We start from the raw sequence: 19,911 nt of genomic DNA, 5'->3' as shown, positions 1-19,911 counted from the left end.
GACTCCTCCCTGGATAAGTTCTTACGAATTTTGCCCGGTGCCAGCCCAAATTTAGTGACAGACTCATGCAGTAGACGGTCAAAGGTTTTCAGTGACGGGTTACTAGAGACTGGGTCGAATCTTGATTTCGTTTTCCCCACTGCAAATGCTTCAAGAGATGAGCACTCGTTCATTGTATTGTGAGATTGAAAATATTCTTTTAAACGTAAATTTCTTAAGAAATTATGATGGTCCAATCTCCATGTGTACTCATCGTGCATATTCGTAGGTACAAACGAAAGACCCTTCTGTAATACTTGAATCTCTACTTGTGAAAGAACTCTTTTAGAGAGATTGAAAATCAGACTATCTTTTTGCGAGAAGGATTTCTTCTGACTTCTTGCGATTCTTTGGTTCTGCCCGCCCCTGCGGGTGGTTTTAGTCCACCTTTCTGGGTGGCCCCTCGTTGGTCTAAAGGGACACCCTCGAATGTAGAGGCATCGTCAGATTCGGACACTGCAAATTCACTGTCACTCGTATTAGGGTGAACCGGGTTCCGCTTCAGATTCTGTGGGCGTCGTGGTTGCCATGGTCTACGGCGTCTTTCTAGGGCACTATTGCGTGTTGCAGGCGCACCCCCCGATAGCCATCTGTAGACCCTGTTTTCTTCGTAGTCTGCATCTACGGTGTGTTTTTTATTCCGTTTAAATTTGATTAGATTACTTTTGTACTGTTCACATTGCTGTTGAAGTTTGTTTAGCCAGCTGGTATTGGCTTCGTCTTTCAACACCTCCTGGTGATCATGTTCAAATGATAGAATCTTGGTGCGTGTGGCTAGTAATTCACGACCCGACTCTTCGATAACCAGCACCATCAAGTCCAGCGCGCACTTATTGAGGATCCCAATCCACTTACGTACGAATTCCGGGTTTTGTCTTCCAATCGTTGGCACGTTGGTGACCCTGAATCCACGCGGAATTTTACGTTCTCGTACGTAATCGGATAAGGATGAACCATGCATTAGATAGTCTATTTCTCGTCTTTTTAATTTAGATAATTGATGATGCATGTCATCCAAGTTGTGGACCGGGTCCTCAGTGGTTACTGGTTCTTTAAATAGGATCTGCTGTACTTGATCTGCTGTAAAGCTGAATGTCTCACAGGGCGGTATTTTAAAGTCCCTGTATCCAGCTGCGTCTTGTGATGCTGATACTTCTGGAGTTGGGTCCATCTTTACTTTTGGGACATAGAGGTAAAACTGATAGATTCACCTTACTTTCACGGCTGCTGCAGATGATTATTACCAGGTATAATCCCAGTCAGATATACGTCTTGTTAGTGTCCATTAACAACGACATAGCCATAGAAGGAAAGAAAGAAAGCTGTGGTGCCATGCAACTCGTGTGGAGACGTGAGCAGACCCCACAACACATATGCTGATCCAATTCAGCCGGCACTCCTCGCTGCAATAACAACTGGTCCTGGTGCCTAATACAGAGACATCCATATATCCATACAAGAAAAGCAAGGCACTCTGAGGACTCTTCTGCAAACACCTTTAATCACGGTGTGTTAGATCAACATGTTTCAGGGCATCAGCCCTTTCGTCAGGATACACCAAATACAACAGACAGACACACACAAAACATTTAAATACCTGTTGACGAGTCCTGTCTCCCGCCGGCGTCCGCGTCCCCAGCTGCAGCCGCTGATGCACCGCCGGAGTCTCACTTCCGGGTTCACGCAGGGCGCGGTTGCCAAGCAACCGCCAGCTTGCGCTCCAGTATAGCAAGCCCAGACAGAGTGTTCACAGCCAGCGTCATCTGTGGGGGACTGCCGGGGACAAGACAATTACATAAATGAACTACAAGCATTAAAAACATACAAATGCAGCAACCAGTGAATGTGGGAGGAGTCTATAGCCTTGAAACATCTTGGCTCCTATGATGACATCATTATTAGGCCTGCCGATAAAGGCGGGGCCATTGTGATACAGGATATCACAGACTATCGCCAGGAGATTATACGCCAATTGTCCGAAGAAGGAGTGTATAAACGGTTATCGGGGAATCCCACGGATAGGTTCCTGAAGGAACTAGTGGAGGTGTTGAAAACAGCGATGCAACAACAACAGATTACATCTAAAGTCTATAAGGCACTAATAGTTGAACACCCGAAGGTCCCGATATTATACACCCTTCCCAAAATGCACAAGGACAGTAATAAGCCTCCAGGCCGTCCGATTATATCGGCTCGTGATTCTATTTATTATCCTGTTGCACAGCTACTGGATCATCTTCTACAACCTTTATTGAGTAAGAAGGAGTCTTTTCTTAAAGACACAACGGAGTTTCTGAAACTATTGGACCGAGTGATTGAAGTACCTACGGGGACCTGGCTGTGCTGTCTGGACGTCTGTAGCCTGTACACATCTATCCCCCACGATGGTGGATTAGCCGCCATGAAGAACTTCTTGTTACTACACTTAGACCCAACAGTATTTAACCATGACCTCTTCTTGAAGTTATTAGAGCTAACTCTCTATAGAAATTATTTCCTGTATGACGGTCATTATTACCTGCAACAGCGGGGGGGTGCGATGGGGTCCCCTGTGGCCCCGTCGTACGCCAACGTTTATATGTTTGAACAGGAAGAGAGGTTACTGTTGAATCACCCTGATGTATCTGGTTGCATTAAATTGTATACCAGATACATAGATGATATTTTTCTGTTATGGGAAGGTAGGATAGATTCCTTGACCACTATACTTGAAGAAATTAACAGTAGTAATTCGCCTATTAAGTTTACGTCTTCATGTAGTGATGTTCAAGTACACTTTTTAGACGTACAAGTAAATGTCTGCGAGGGCAAAATTATCACTGAAGTGTTTCAGAAAGATGTGGATAGAAACACCTTTCTGCTGGCATCTAGCCATCATCCGGCATCTCTGAAGCGGGGTTTGCCCCGCTCGCAGATGATGAGGGTGGCTAGAATCTCCAGCAATCCAGCAAAGGCGGCCGAGGCCATAGATGAATTAATTTCTAAATTTACAACACGAGGATATGATCCTAAGATGCTAGAGGAGAATAAAACGCAAGTGTTGAGCATGCCTAGAGCACAATTAATGCAGTCACACATTAGATCACCCGAGAAGGTCTTTCCATGGGTCAGCTCCTTTTCTACCGCCAGCCCAGTGATTAATCGGGCAACGAAGGCACTATGGCCTATTGTAACCTCAGATAAAGACCTGCCATGCTTGAAATCCACTCGCCCATTAGCAGCATTTAGGAGAGGCCGTAACATCAAGGACAGACTGATGATTACTGACATCACAGACAGAGGTATCCCTAGATTACCTAACATATATGTTAAACCTGCAGGGTGCTACAGCTGTCACAGCTGTACCACATGCAGATTTATGATAGCCTGCAAATCTTTTCAACACCCCCATCTCCCAATTAAATATGACATCCGACACGTGCTCACGTGCACCTCATCATTTGTGGTGTACGTGGTCACGTGCCCGTGTGGGTTATATTATGTGGGCCAGACTTCGCGGAAGTTTCGGGAACGTATGGCCTTACATAGGTCGGCGATTCATTTGTCCATTGAGGGCAGAGCCATTGATCAGCCAGTGGCCCGTCACTTTAAGATGACGGGCCATACATTGTCTGATCTGAAGTACTTCATGATTGATCATGTGCGGGAGTCCCCCCGCGGAGGTGATCGGATCAAAGCACTGTGTGTGTTAGAAGCAAGATGGATCTTCCGTCTGGGTACCACGGTACCTGACGGATTGAATGACAAAATTAACTGGAATAGCTTACGTTAACTGGATTATAGATTGTAGATTAGTAATTAAGCTCCACTTTATTGAATTATGATCTACTATGGGTGGGTGTGATATAGTTCCATATTTATTGTTGTTTGCAGACTTACAGTTGGCGCTGAAGCTATATTTTCACCCACATTCACTGGTTGCTGCATTTGTATGTTTTTAATGCTTGTAGTTCATTTATGTAATTGTCTTGTCCCCGGCAGTCCCCCACAGATGACGCTGGCTGTGAACACTCTGTCTGGGCTTGCTATACTGGAGCGCAAGCTGGCGGTTGCTTGGCAACCGCGCCCTGCGTGAACCCGGAAGTGAGACTCCGGCGGTGCATCAGCGGCTGCAGCTGGGGACGCGGACGTCGGCGGGAGACAGGACTCGTCAACAGGTATTTAAATGTTTTGTGTGTGTCTGTCTGTTGTATTTGGTGTATCCTGACGAAAGGGCTGATGCCCTGAAACATGTTGATCTAACACACCGTGATTAAAGGTGTTTGCAGAAGAGTCCTCAGAGTGCCTTGCTTTTCTTGTATGGATATATGGATGTCTCTGCATTAGGCACCAGGACCAGTTGTTATTGCAGCGAGGAGTGCCGGCTGAATTGGATCAGTATATATATATATATATATCCAGCAATAAAGATGGCACTCAGAAACTTATAGCGGTGAAAAAGACATCTGTATTAGATGTTGATACATCAAACGTTTTCGGAGCTACTGCCCCGTCCTCAGGACAACATCTACAGCAATGGACAAACACAAAACACTTACATAAATACCCTTACCTGTCCCTCGATTCCCGCTCCGTCCAGCGCTCAAACTACACGCCCGCCGGAAGTACCAACTGCTATACTTCCTGGTGCGCGGCCTCCGTTACTATGGATACCGCTGTGAGTGCGTTCCACAGCCAGCTTCCTGCGCTCCATTTAGCCAGCAGAGGATCCCGATGTGGCTGCAGCACGAGCACTGCAGGGAAGAGGAACAATAACAAAACAAATTTAAAAACACATGACATCAGAAAAGATATTCAGAGGCTGAACACAGGGTCAAGTGCAGACAATGTTATATATCAATGCCACAAGGAATTAAGCTATATGCCCACAGTGACTGTAATGTATCAAAGCATACTATTCCAATTGATCTTTTCATTTAAACCCATAGGATTCGTAGTGCCCAAACGGATGATCCAACGGGATTCTTTTAGCAACAATTGTTTAGCCCGATCCCCACCCCGAAGGGAAACTGGCACATGGTCAATGATATAATATTTTAAATCATCTAGTGAATGACCTGCCATCTTGAAATGTCGGGATACCGGCTGGTCAATATCTTTCCCGTTCAAGGTCATATTGATTGCCGACCTATGGGCATTCATCCTCTCCCTAAACTTACGGGTGGTCTGGCCAATATAATATAGGCCACAAGGACACACAATGATGTACACTACATGGGTGGTGGTACATGTAAGGACAAATCTAATATCATAGATCTTATCTATATGCGGATGCTTAAATTCTCTACAGGCTACCATATATTTGCAGGTAATGCAATTATGGCATCTGTAACAGCCTGGAGGTCTGGTGTACACATTGGTAGGTTTTTTACTCCCTAACCCCGTAATGTCAGCGTGAACAAGTCTATCACGTAGGTTATTACCACGTTTAAAAGCTGCCAAAGGTCTCATGTTTTTAAAGATTGGAAGCTCTTTATCGGAGCTCACAATAGGCCAGAGTGCATTAGTGGCTCTCCGAATAATTGGACTGGCCGTAGTATAATTACTAACCCAAGGGATAATGTTATCTTGATGACGTTTGACCGGATTGAGTAGACTAGCTCTATCCATAGTTAACACCTTCCTTTTTTGTTCCTCTAAGGTTAATGGACAATATCCCCTGTCAGTAAATTTTACAATAAGGCCATCCAGGGCCTCTGGCAATCGTTCAGGTTCACTAGTGATGCGTGCAAAACGCATCATCTGCGAAAACGGGAGACCTTTCTTTAAGGCCACCGGGTGATGGCTTGAGGCCCTCAGAAAGGTATTCCTATCAGTACTTTTCGAATAAACATCTGTTATGATTTTACCATTGATGACTGTTACCCGCACGTCCAAGAAGTTGGCACTACTAGTACTATGGGTCAGTCTAACTTGATGGGTGAGTCAAAACTGTTAATGGAAACCATAAGTTGCAGAAAACTTTCCTCCCCCCCGGTCCACAGAAGAAACACATCGACTATGTACCGGGTGAAAAACAAAATATGCCGACTAACATTTGTATCACTGAAGAACATATCCTCCTCCTGGAAAAACATATACACATTTGCATACGAGGGGGCCACGGGAGACCCCATGGCACACCCTCGTAATTGGAGGAAGAACCCACCATCAAACAAAAAATAATTGCGCCTTAAAGTTAACTCTAATAAGGTCAAAAACAGCACATGATCAAAACTCGATATAGGAAGATGTCGTTCAAGAAAACGCCTCATAGCTGTCAGTCTTCCCTCATGGGGGATAGAGGTATAGAGACTGGATACATCTAGACAGCATAACAAAGTTCCACTCGGTACGTTGTCAATGTCACACAAAAGGTTCAAAAAGGAAGTCGTATCTTTCAAGAACGTTTTTTCTTTCAGCAGTAATGGCTGGAGGACACTGTCCAGTAATTGAGAGATAGGTTGTAACAACGAGTCCCTTGCAGAGATTATGGGCCTTCCTGGAGGTTCGGTAGGATTTTTATGGATTTTCGGCAAAGTGTACAGCACCGGCACCTTAAGGTGCTGCACACAAAGAGCCTTAAAAACTTTTTGGGGAATTTTGTTCTCATTGTATGCCTTCTCCAAGATTTCAAACAGTTCTTTTTGATAGGCGGCGGTAGGATCCATGCCCAATTTCATGTACACTTCCCGATCCTCCAACTGTCTTGTAATTTCCAATCTATACTTGTCTAGATCTTGGATTACTATGGCCCCGCCTTTATCGGCGGGCCTGATGACAATGTCCTGGTATGATGCCAGATCTTTCAAAGCCATATGTTCCAGTTTGGAGAGATTGGGGCGTACCTGGCAAGGGGTAGATGTAAATTTAATCACCGACTCGTCCAACAGACGATTAAAGGTTTTTAAAGAAGCATTGGTTGATATAGGATCGTAATTAGACCTTGAGGCAGACTTCAAAAAGGGAGTAAAAATGTTGTCATCGTGTGTGGGAGTACTTGATTGAAAATGTTCCTTAAGTCGCAACTTTCTAGAAAATTTATGTAGATTGACTTTCCAGTCAAATTCGTTGTGCTTATTAGTAGGAACAAAGCTAAGTCCCATATTGAGTACTCTTGAATCAATCGGAGTAAGAGACCGTTTAGACAGATTGAAGATCAAGTCTTCTTTTTGTTCACCAACGTGACTTTTCTGGGCTCTCTTGTTCTGACCACCCCGGCGGGTGGGAGTGATTCGTGTTGATTTCTCACCTCCTTTTCTCGTTGATCTAAAGGGACCACAGACTGTGTTCCATTCTCCTCGGAGTCAGAGAACCTAAAGTCACTATCGCTGCTTGATTTATTACGGTCAAATCTTCCTCCTTGCGTTCTTTTCTGCCAAGATCTACGTTTTTTACCGCCATCCGTAGTGGATTGTGCAGTGTCACCACCATACAGCCATTTATATACACGATTGTCATCGTAGTCAGAATCGACTGCAAATTTCTTGTTCCTTTTGAACTTTAGTAGATCAGTACGATAACGATCACATTGCGTTTGTAATTTCTGAAGCCAATCTTGGCTGGCATCCTCCTCAAGTTTCTGTTTGTTATCTCTTTCAAATGCAGTGATCTTGGACCTAATGGTAGTGAGTTCTTTATTGGCTTCATCCACCACTAGGATCATAAGGTCGAATGCGCATTTATTGAGGATGGCAATCCACTTCCTCACAAAGTCAGGGTTATTCCTTCCTATAGTCGGAACGTTCCGGACCCTGAATCCTCGTGGTATCTTATGTTCTCTAAAATAATTTGACAAAGTAACACTGTGCAATAGATAATCAGTTTCGCGTTTTTTCATTTTGAGTAATTGGAAATAAATATCCTCCGCTTTCAACGCTGGATCAGAAGGTGTTAACAACTCTTTAGATCAAATATTTTCGATCTCTGCAGCCGAAAAACTAAAGGTTTCTCCAGGTGGAGTAAGTAATAACCCTTGAAAGCCTGATGTTTCACGTGCTTGTGCTGAATTGGCTTGATCCATACTGAACCACTTGAAACACAGTGTTACTATGTAAACAGATACTGGTATGTTGTAAATGATGTGCTTTAAACAAAACAATAAGTCAATTGTATCGGAGGTGCCTTGCAACGGGTGCTGTAAAACAGCACAAACATACCCATCCACAGTATGCCGGCACTCAATGTAAAAAGTCCCAGCTGCTCAGGTGCCCTTCCAAATTAATGAATATCCAGCAATAAAGATGGCACTCAGAGACTTATAGCGGTGAAAAAGACATCTGTATTAGATGTTGATACATCAAACGTTTTCGGAGCTACTGCCCCGTCCTCAGGACAACATCTACAGCAATGGACAAACACAAAACACTTACATAAATACCCTTACCTGTCCCTCGATTCCCGCTCCGTCCAGCGCTCAAACTACACGCCCGCCGGAAGTACCAACTGCTATACTTCCTGGTGCGCGGCCTCCGTTACTATGGATACCGCTGTGAGTGCGTTCCACAGCCAGCTTCCTGCGCTCCATTTAGCCAGCAGAGGATCCCGATGTGGCTGCAGCACGAGAACTGCAGGGAAGAGGAACAATAACAAAACAAATTTAAAAACACATGACATCAGAAAAGATATTCAGAGGCTGAACACAGGGTCAAGTGCAGACAATGGGGGTAATTCCAAGTTGATCGCAGCAGGAATTTAGTTAGCAATTGGGCAAAACCATGTGCACTGCAGGGGAGGCAGATTTTACATGTGCAGAGAGAGTTAGATTTGGGAGGGGTGTGTTCAATCTGCAATCTAATTTGCAGTGTAAAAATAAAGCAGCCAGTATTTTTTCTGCATGTGCCTGTTCATGGGCATTTTTTTGTGTATGCCCATATGTATATAGATTTTATAGTCTTGTACGTGTGGGTATATACATGGGTGCGTATGGATGGGTGCATCTCTATACATATATATATATGTGGATTTCGTTACATCGCACCAGGTATATTTTAGTTGGATGGGTGCATCTTTATACATATATATATATGTGGATTTCGTTACATCGCACCAGGTATATTTTAGTTTAACACGTGAACTCAGCTTTTTTCCAAGGTTAATATTTTAATGTAGATGTATTTCTTAAAAATTATAGGTATATGAATAGAATATTGATTCTGTTAAATGCCACTCTTGTGATTAGGTATTATTTACTGTGCAATGTGATAGATAGAAAGAGCCTGTTCGTAAATTAATTGCAGAGGCTGACAGATAATCAGGAAAACCCTCCCTGAACTGAAACAGGTGTGCTATCTTCACAAGAAGAAAATCAGCATATAAAAGGACCCTCTGTGAACGTTTGGAGTACCGCCTATGGAAGAAGTAACTGGATGTTACGAAACGCGTCTAGGACTCCTCGTTTAAGTGACTGCTGACTGCTGAATTGTCCAGACCGTCTCCCGGCATCTCCAGAGCACTTGGCACCTGCTACGAGCAAACCGTGGAAATTATATCCACACAGTGTCGGAGAGAACAGTGATCTTTTGAAGCCGGAGTAGCGAGGCGGCTGATTGCTGAAGTGGGTTGAGCAACAATATTAGCCCCCTCGTGAGAACAGTCGGGTTGCCCGTACGGAAACCTTATTTCACCCTGCAGCACGGACACAGAAGCTGTCTCATATATCACCACACCGCTACAATGCACAGGTAACAGTTGTCCATTACACTGTGTAATCCCGGGGACGCTCGGGTCACACTTAAAGCTCCTCAAACTTGCAAACAGGTCCCGTATCACAAGCACAAGGGACAGAGTGAGCAAAGGTACCTGTGACTGTATTTATTTGTGGTGCACAGTTTCTGGATGAAAACACCGGTGTCCTTCTATTATTGGGTGTAAATTAATATAAAGGATCCTATTACGGACTGAATCTGTGGCATAATATATTGCCGGTCTGGACATTATTCTAATCAGCACACTTAATTTTACGAATGAGAATTATTAAATGATTATTGGTATGCAGTTGAGGGTGTTGTGACCACACCAGATCTTAATATTTTAGAAACAAATTATACATCGATGTTTTTACATGGTTATATGTTTTAATAAATATTTACAATTAAGAACGGTGTGGAACAATTAAATTGGTTCTATAGCGCGACCTCTTTTCCATTTAACTATAATTGCGATCAACTTGGAATTACCCCCAATGTTATATATCAATGCCACAAGGAATTAAGCTATGGGTTTAAATGAAAAGATCAATTGGAATAGTATGCTTTGATACATTACAGTCACTGTGGGCATATAGCTTAATTCCTTGTGGCATTGATATATAACATTGTCTGCACTTGACCCTGTGTTCAGCCTCTGAATATCTTTTCTGATGTCATGTGTTTTTAAATTTGTTTTGTTATTGTTCCCCTTCCCTGCAGATCTCGTGCTGCAGCCACATCGGGATCCTCTGCTGGCTAAATGGAGCGCAGGAAGCTGGCTGTGGAACGCACTCACAGTGGTATCCATAGTAACGGAGGCCGCGCACCAGGAAGTATAGCAGTTGGTACTTCCGGCGGGCGTGTAGTTTGAGCGCTGGACGGAGCGGGAATCGAGGGACAGGTAAGGGTATTTATGTAAGTGTTTTGTGTTTGTCCATTGCTGTAGATGTTGTCCTGAGGACGGGGCAGAAGCTCCGAAAACGTTTGATGTATCAACATCTAATACAGATGTCTTTTTCACCGCTATAAGTCTCTGAGTGCCATCTTTATTGCTGGATATTCATTCATTTGGAAGGGCACCTGAGCAGCTGGGACTTTTTACATTGAGTGCCGGCATACTGTGGATGGGTATGTTTGTGCTGTTTTACAGCACCCGTTGCAAGGCACCTCCGATACAATTGACTTATTGTTTTGTTTAAAGCACATCATTTACAACATACCAGTATCTGTTTACATAGTAACACTGTGTTTCAAGTGGTTCAGTATGGATCAAGCCAATTCAGCACAAGCACGTGAAACATCAGGCTTTCAAGGGTTATTACTTACTCCACCTGGAGAAACCTTTAGTTTTTTGGCTGCAGAGATCGAAAATATTTTATCTAAAGAGTTGTTAACACCTTCTGATCCAGCGTTGAAAGCGGAGGATATTTATTTCCAATTACTCAAAATGAAAAAACGCGAAACTGATTATCTATTGCACAGTGTTACTTTGTCAAATTATTTTAGAGAACATAAGATACCACGAGGATTCAGGGTCCGGAACGTTCCGACTATAGGAAGGAATAACCCTGACTTTGTGAGGAAGTGGATTGCCATCCTCAATAAATGTGCATTCGACCTTATGATCCTAGTGGTGGATGAAGCCAATAAAGAACTCACTACCATTAGGTCCAAGATCACTGCATTTGAAAGAGATAACAAACAGAAACTTGAGGAGGATGCCAGCCAAGATTGGCTTCAGAAATTACAAACGCAATGTGATCGTTATCGTACTGATCTACTAAAGTTCAAAAGGAACAAGAAATTTGCAGTCGATTCTGACTACGATGACAATCGTGTATATAAATGGCTGTATGGTGGTGACACTGCACAATCCACTACGGATGGCGGTAAAAAACGTAGACCTTGGCAGAAAAGAACGCAAGGAGGAAGATTTGACCGTAATAAATCAAGCAGCGATAGTGACTTTAGGTTCTCTGACTCCGAGGAGAATGGAACACAGTCTGTGGTCCCTTTAGATCAACGAGAAAAGGAGGTGAGAAATCAACACATAGAAACATAGAAACACAGAATTTGTCAGCACATAAGAACCACTTGGCCCATCTAGTCTGCCCCTTTTTTTTTTTTTTTTATATTATTTTTTATCTCTAACCTTATTTGATCCTTATTTCTTTGTAAGGATATCCTTATGTCTATCCCATGCATGTTTAAATTGCTCTACTGTCTTAGCCTCTACCACCTCTGATGGGAGGCTATTCCACTTGTCCACTACCCTTTCTGTGAAATAATTTTTCCGCAAATTTCCCCTGAACCTCCCCCCCTCCAGTCTCAGTGCATGTCCTCGTGTCCTATTGCTTCTCTTCATTTGGAGAATGTTTCCCTCCTGGACTTTGTTAAAACCCTTGATATATTTGAAAGTTTCTATCATGTCCCCCCTTTCCCTTCTCTGCTCCAAACTATACATATTGAGATTTCTTAGTCTTTCTGGGTATGTTTTGTGATGTAGGCCATGCACCATTTTAGTTGCCCTCCTTTGTACAGTTTCTAATGTATTAATATCCTTTTGAAGATATGGCCTCCAGAACTGAATACAGTATTCTAGATGAGGCCGTACTAATGACCTATACAGTGGCATTATTACTTCTTTCTTTCTGCTGCTGATTCCTCTCCCAATGCAGCCAAGCATCTGACTAGCCTTCCTCATTGCCTTGTTACATTGCTTACCTGCCTTTAAGTCATCTGAAATAGTGACTCCTAGATCCCTTTCCTCCTCAGTAGTTTCCAGTATAGTGCCATTAATACTGTATTTAGCTTTAGGATTTTTGAGACCCAAGTGCATGATTTTGCATTTTTTGGCATTAAACTGTAATTGCCAGACTCTTGACCATTCCTCTAGTCTACCTAGATCCTCAATCATTTGTTTTACCCCACCTGGTGTGTCTACCCTGTTGCATACCTTTGTGTCATCTGCAAAAAGGCATACTTTCCCTTTAATGCCATTTGCAATGTCACCAATAAAGATATTAAAAAGCACTGGTCCAAGTACAGATCCCTGGGGTACTCCACTGGTAACATTTCCCTCCTGTGAATGCACTCCATTTACCACAACTCTCTGTTTTCTATCCTTCAACCAAGATCTTATCCATTCAATAATCCTAATATCCAATCCCAAACTTTCAAGTTTATTTAGCAGTCTGCGATGTGGAACTGTGTCAAAAGCCTTACTAAAGTCTAGATAAGCTATATCCATGGCTCCACCTTTATCCATCACTTTAGTCACACAATCAAAAAAGTCAATAAGATTTGTTTGACATGATCTCCCCCCAGTGAATCCATGCTGTTTGGGATCCAGTAAATTGCCGGATTTGAGATAATCTACAACTCTTTCTTTTAAGAGTGTTTCCATCAATTTCCCTACTACTGATGTAAGACTCACTGGTCTGTAGTTGTTTGCCTCTTCCTTGCTTCCACTTTTGTGCAGTGGGACTACGTTTGCTCTTTTCCAGTCCCCTGGAATTACTCCTGTAGCTAATGACTGGTTGAATAATTCTGTCAATGGTGCTACCAGCACCTCTTTAAGTTCTTTTAGTATCCTTGGATGTATCCCATCTGGCCCCATAGATTTGTCCACTTTCAGCTTTGAGAGTTCTGTTAGGACCTTCTCCTCTGTAAATGTACTTGTTTCATTTTCCTGAATATCACTGCAACTTAACTGTGGCCCTTTCCCCTCTCTGTCAGTAGTAAATACTGAGCAAAAATAATCATTAAGATGATCTGCTATTAAATAGTCTCCTTCAACAAGACTCCCAGTGTCCGTCTTTAGTTTTATAATTCCGCCTTTTGTTTTTCTCCTTTCGCTTATATACCTAAAAAAAAGTTTTGCCTCCTTTACCCACTGACTGGGCCATTTTCTCCTCAGCTTGTGCCTTTGCACATCTGATTACCTTTTTTGTCTCCTTCTGTCTAACAAGATATATCTTTTTGTCTTCATTATTTTGTGTCTGCTTATATTTCCTAATAGCCATCTTTTTTGCTCTCACAATATTTGCTACTTCTTTTGCAAACCACACTGGCTTCCTTTTCCTTGTGTTTTTCCTAACAATTTTGATACAAAGGTCTGTTGCCTTCAATATTGCACATTTTAATGTTTCCCACCTCTCCTGCACTGTTTCCAAGTTCCTCCACTCTGCCAAAGAATCGCTTACACATTTTCCCATCCCTACAAAATCAGCCTTCCTAAAATCCAACACCTTTGTTTTTGTATGGGACGAGTCAGTCTCTGTCTTAATGCTGAACCATACTGCTTGATGATCACTGGATCCCAGGTTTTCACCCACTTTTACGTCCAATAATCTGTCTCCATTTGTAAGTATTAAGTCTAATATTGCGTCTTTCCGAGTGGGCTCCCTCACCAATTGGTGGAGGGATGCTCCCTGAAGGGAATTTAAAATGTTCCTACTTCTAGTGGAACAAGCAACAGACACCTCCCAGTTTACATCAGTAAGATTAAAGTCTCCCATGATTATTACCTCTCCTTTTAATGCCATTTTAGTTATGTCCTGCAATAGGTTCATGACACGAATCACTCTGCAACACGAATCACTCCCACCCGCCGGGGTGGTCAGAACAAGAGAGCCCAGAAAAGTCACGTTGGTGAACAAAAAGAAGACTTGATCTTCAATCTGTCTAAACGGTCTCTTACTCCGATTGATTCAAGAGTACTCAATATGGGACTTAGCTTTGTTCCTACTAATAAGCACAACGAATTTGACTGGAAAGTCAATCTACATACATTTTCTAGAAAGTTGCGACTTAAGGAACATTTTCAATCAAGTACTCCCACACACGATGACAACATTTTTACTCCCTTTTTGAAGTCTGCATCAAGGTCTAATTACGATCCTATATCAACCAATGCTTCTTTAAAAACCTTTAATCGTCTGTTGGACGAGTCGGTGATTAAATTTACATCTACCCCTTGCCAGGTACGCCCCAATCTCTCCAAACTGGAACATATGGCTTTGAAAGATCTGGCATCATACCAGGACATTGTCATCAGGCCCGCCGATAAAGGCGGGGCCATAGTAATCCAAGATCTAGACAAGTATAGATTGGAAATTACAAGACAGTTGGAGGATCGGGAAGTGTACATGAAATTGGGCATGGATCCTACCGCCGCCTATCAAAAAGAACTGTTTGAAATCTTGGAGAAGGCATACAACGAGAACAAAATTCCCCAAAAAGTTTTTAAGGCTCTTTGTGTGCAGCACCCTAAGGTGCCGGTGCTGTACGCTTTGCCGAAAATCCATAAAAATCCTTCCGAACCTCCAGGTAGGCCCATAATCTCTGCAAGGGACTCGTTGTTACAACCTATCTCTCAATTACTGGACAGTGTCCTCCAGCCATTACTGCTGAAAGAAAAAACGTTCTTGAAAGATACGACTTCCTTTTTGAACCTTTTGGGTGACATTAACAACGTACCGAGTGGAACTTTGTTATGCTGTCTAGATGTGTCCAGTCTCTATACCTCTATCCCCCATGAGGGAAGACTGACAGCTATGAGGCGTTTTCTTGAACGACATCTTCCTATATCGAGTTTTGATCATGTGCTGTTTTTGACCTTATTAGAGTTAACTTTAAGGCGCAATTATTTTTTGTTTGATGGTGGGTTCTTCCTCCAATTACGAGGGTGTGCCATGGGGTCTCCCGTGGCCCCCTCGTATGCAAATGTGTATATGTTTTTCCAGGAGGCGGATATGTTCTTCAGTGATACAAATGTTAGTCGGCATATTTTGTTTTTCACCCGGTACATAGACGATGTGTTTCTTCTGTGGACCGGGGGGGGAGGAAAGTTTTCTGCAACTTATGGTTTCCATTAACAGTTTTGACTCACCCATCAAGTTTACTTACACCCATAGTACTAGTAGTGCCAACTTCTTGGACGTGCGGGTGACAGTCATCAATGGTAAAATCATAACAGATGTTTATTCGAAAAGTACTGATAGGAATACCTTTCTGAGGGCCTCAAGCCATCACCCGGTGGCCTTAAAGAAAGGTCTCCCGTTATCGCAGATGATGCGTTTTGCACGCATCACTAGTGAACCTAAACGATTGCCAGAGGCCCTGGATGGCCTTATTGTAAAATTTACTGACAGGGGATATTGTCCATTAACCTTAGAGGAACAAAAAAGGAAGGTGTTAACTATGGATAGAGCTAGTCTACTCAATCCGGTCAAACGTCATCAAGATAACATTATCCCTTGGGTTAGTAATTATACTACGGCCAGTCCAATTATTCGGAGAGCGACTAATGCACTCTGGCCTATTGTGAGCTCCAATAAAGAGCTTCCAATCTTTAAAAACATGAGACCTTTGGCAGCTTTTAAACGTGGTAATAACCTACGTGATAGACTTGTTCACGCTGACATTACGGGGTTAGGGAGTAAAAAACCTACCAATGTGTACACCAGACCTCCAGGCTGTTACAGATGCCATAATTGCATTACCTGCAAATATATGGTAGCCTGTAGAGAATTTAAGCACCCGCATATAGATAAGATCTATGATATTAGATTTGTCCTTACATGTACCACCACCCATGTAGTGTACATCATTGTGTGTCCTTGTGGCCTATATTATATTGGCCAGACCACCCGTAAGTTTAGGGAGAGGATGAATGCCCATAGGTCGGCAATCAATATGACCTTGAACGGGAAAGATATTGACTAGCCGGTATCCAGACATTTCAAGATGGCAGGTCATTCACTAGATGATTTAAAATATTATATCATTGACCATGTGCCAGTTTCCCTTCGGGGTGGGGATCGGGCTAAACAATTGTTGCTAAAAGAATCCCGTTGGATCATCCGTTTGGGCACTACGAATCCTATGGGTTTAAATGAAAAGATCAATTGGAATAGTATGCTTTGATACATTACAGTCACTGTGGGCATATAGCTTAATTCCTTGTGGCATTGATATATAACATTGTCTGCACTTGACCCTGTGTTCAGCCTCTGAATATCTTTTCTGATGTCATGTGTTTTTAAATTTGTTTTGTTATTGTTCCTCTTCCCTGCAGTTCTCGTGCTGCAGCCACATCGGGATCCTCTGCTGGCTAAATGGAGCGCAGGAAGCTGGCTGTGGAATGCACTCACAGCGGTATCCATAGTAACGGAGGCCGCGCACCAGGAAGTATAGCAGTTGGTACTTCCGGCGGGCGTGTAGTTTGAGCGCTGGACGGAGCGGGAATCGAGGGACAGGTAAGGGTATTTATGTAAGTGTTTTGTGTTTGTCCATTGCTGTAGATGTTGTCCTGAGGACGGGGCAGTAGCTCCGAAAACGTTTGATGTATCAACATCTAATACAGATGTCTTTTTCACCGCTATAAGTCTCTGAGTGCCATCTTTATTGCTGGATATTCATTCATTTGGAAGGGCACCTGAGCAGCTGGGACTTTTTACATTGAGTGCCGGCATACTGTGGATGGGTATATATATATATATATTTCTCTGACGTCCTAGTGGATGCTGGGAACTCCGTAAGGACCATGGGGAATAGCGGGCTCCGAAGGAGACTGGGCACTCTAAGAAAGATTTAGGACTACCTGGTGTGCACTGGCTCCTCCCTCTATGCCCCTCCTCCAGACCTCAGTTAGAATCTGTGCCCGGCTCGAGCTGGTTGCACACTAGGGGCTCTCCTGGGCTCTTAGAAAATAAAGTATTTGTTAGGTTTTTTATTTTCAGTGAGATCTGCTGGCAACAGACTCACTGCAACGAGGGACTTAGGGGAGAGAAGCGAACCTACCTGCTTGCAGCTAGCTTGGGCTTCTAGGCTACTGGACACCATTAGCTCCAGAGGGATCGAACACAGGCCCAGCCTCGGTCGTCCAGTCCCGGAGCCGCGCCGCCGTCCCCCTTGCAGAGCCAGAAGCAAGAAGATCTTCACGGAAATCGGCGGCTGAAGACTCCGGTCTTCATTAAGGTAGCGCACAGCACTGCAGCTGTGCACCATTGCTCCCTGTGCACACCACATACTCCGGTCACTGATGGGTGCAGGGCGCTGGGGGGGGCGCCCTGGGCAGCAATTAGAGTACCTTAAGGTGGCTAATCACCAGTGACGTGCGGTGAGGTAAATGGCTGGGGAGGCACTGGCTAAACTGAGCAGCAGCACATGTATATAAACAGCAAAGGGGAAGTTATTTTCCGTTACAACCAGGTTTCCTAGAAGCAATTTAAAAAAAAGGCCATCATCCTAAAGTATTATATTAATCTACATCTACTATTGTTTCATTTATTGCACCCTCTGTACAGTTTGTTCACATGTCCCTGCACTTACTGTACTTGCAGCAGTAGATGGATATATCACTATCATCCATTTCAATGTAAAGAGACACAGTACCATTGTACCCCGGGCAAATGGATACCTAGCAACAGTGCCGTAACTAGACATTTTATCGGTGTGTGCAAGAAATGGCATCGAAGACCCCCACCCCTCTATGCAAAACAGGGGCAGTGCGCGCCACAGGCGTGCGCAAAAAATATAGGGGCGTGGCCACAAAATAATACCAATTCATATAACGGTGCATAGTAGTCTCCATTATTCAAATTATGCCACACAGCAGCACCACTACACCAGGTAGAGCCCCTTTTACACATTACGGCGGATAGATTCCCCTTTTTACACATTACGGCAGACAGCGTCACCTTTTTTTACACATTATGGCAGACAGCGTACCTTTTTTAGACATTACAGCAGACAGTCCCCCTTTTTTTACACATTACGGCAGACAGCGTCCCTTTTTTACACATTACGGCAGACAGCGCCCCCTTTTTTACACATAACGGCAGACAGTGTCCCCTTTTTACACATAACGGCAGACAGTGTCCCATTTTTACACATAACTGCAGACAGTGTCCCCTTTTTACACATAACGGCAGACAGCGTCCCCATTTTACACATTACGACAGACCGCATCCCCATTTTACACATTACGGCAGCCAGCGTCCCCATATTACACATTACGACAGACAGCGTCCCCATTTTACACATTACGTCAGACAGCATCCCCTTTTTACACATTACGGCAGCCAGCGTCCCCATATTACACATTACGGCAGACAGCATCCCCTTTTTACACATTAAGGCAGCTGGTCCCCCTTTTCATACATTGTGTCAGAAAGACAGGATAGAGAGAGAGAGAGAGAGAGAGAGAGAGAGAGAGAGAGAAAGATAGGTATCCTCAATGTGCAGGGTAAAGAAGTAACCTATAGGGCAATATGTGTTTTTTGCTCCTAACAACCCTGCAATCACCTGTTCTGTAGTCCTCTGGTGCATGTGAGCAGACAAGTGCTGCCATCCTCCCTCCACTTCCGAGTTCCGTGCACAACACAGCGTTAGCCTACGACAGCCTAATCAATCATTCAAAAGAGCTGATAGCTGGTAGTAAAATAAAGATAAGGGAAAGGACGCGACCTAAGCCAGCCAGTTCAGTGCAGGATTGTGGAGGGAGAGAACGGCTCTTTTGAATGATTATGCTGTCCCTCGGCTGCTGCTGTGTTCTGCATCGAACTATGAAGTGGTGGAAGGAGAGCTGCCGTTCGTTCCAGCCCACCCGCTGCCGATGTCCAATGAGTGACAGGGGTGTGCCTTGATGGAAGCTAAAGGCACAGCCCCCTGTCAATGAGGCAATTGAGCTGGTGCCGCTTTCTACTAGTTTTTCAATGGGCTTTTCCAGCCCGCGATTTGGCCCCGCCCCCTGCCCGCCCCCCTCTTCGGACACTTTATTATTGTCACTGGGAGGCAGCGCTCTCGCTGCCTCCCATAGAGATTTAGCTGCAGTGTCAGTCTAAAAATTATTAAAATAATTCAAAGTAGTGTTTAGTATGTTCTTTGTATTATTGTAATCATTATGACAGGGGAGGCACTGCCTCCCCTGCCTCCCCTGACTGCACGTCCCTGCTAATCACACATAATATAGCCTAAGAAGCTATATATGTGTAAAATACCCCTGCCACATTATTATTATAAGAGCGGGAAAAGTCAGCCGAAAAAAGGGCGGGGCTATCTCCCTCAGCACACTGGCGCCATTTCCTCTCACAGCTCCGCTGGAAGGACGCTCCCCAGGCTCTCCCCTGCAGTTTCCAGGCTCAATAGGGTAAAAAAGAGAGGGGGGGCACTAAATTTAGGCGCAAATACTATATAT

This window comes from Pseudophryne corroboree, chromosome 2, assembly GCF_028390025.1.
Source record: "Pseudophryne corroboree isolate aPseCor3 chromosome 2, aPseCor3.hap2, whole genome shotgun sequence".
NCBI classification, from domain to species: domain Eukaryota; kingdom Metazoa; phylum Chordata; class Amphibia; order Anura; family Myobatrachidae; genus Pseudophryne; species Pseudophryne corroboree.
This window is presented reverse-complemented; position numbering follows the sequence as displayed.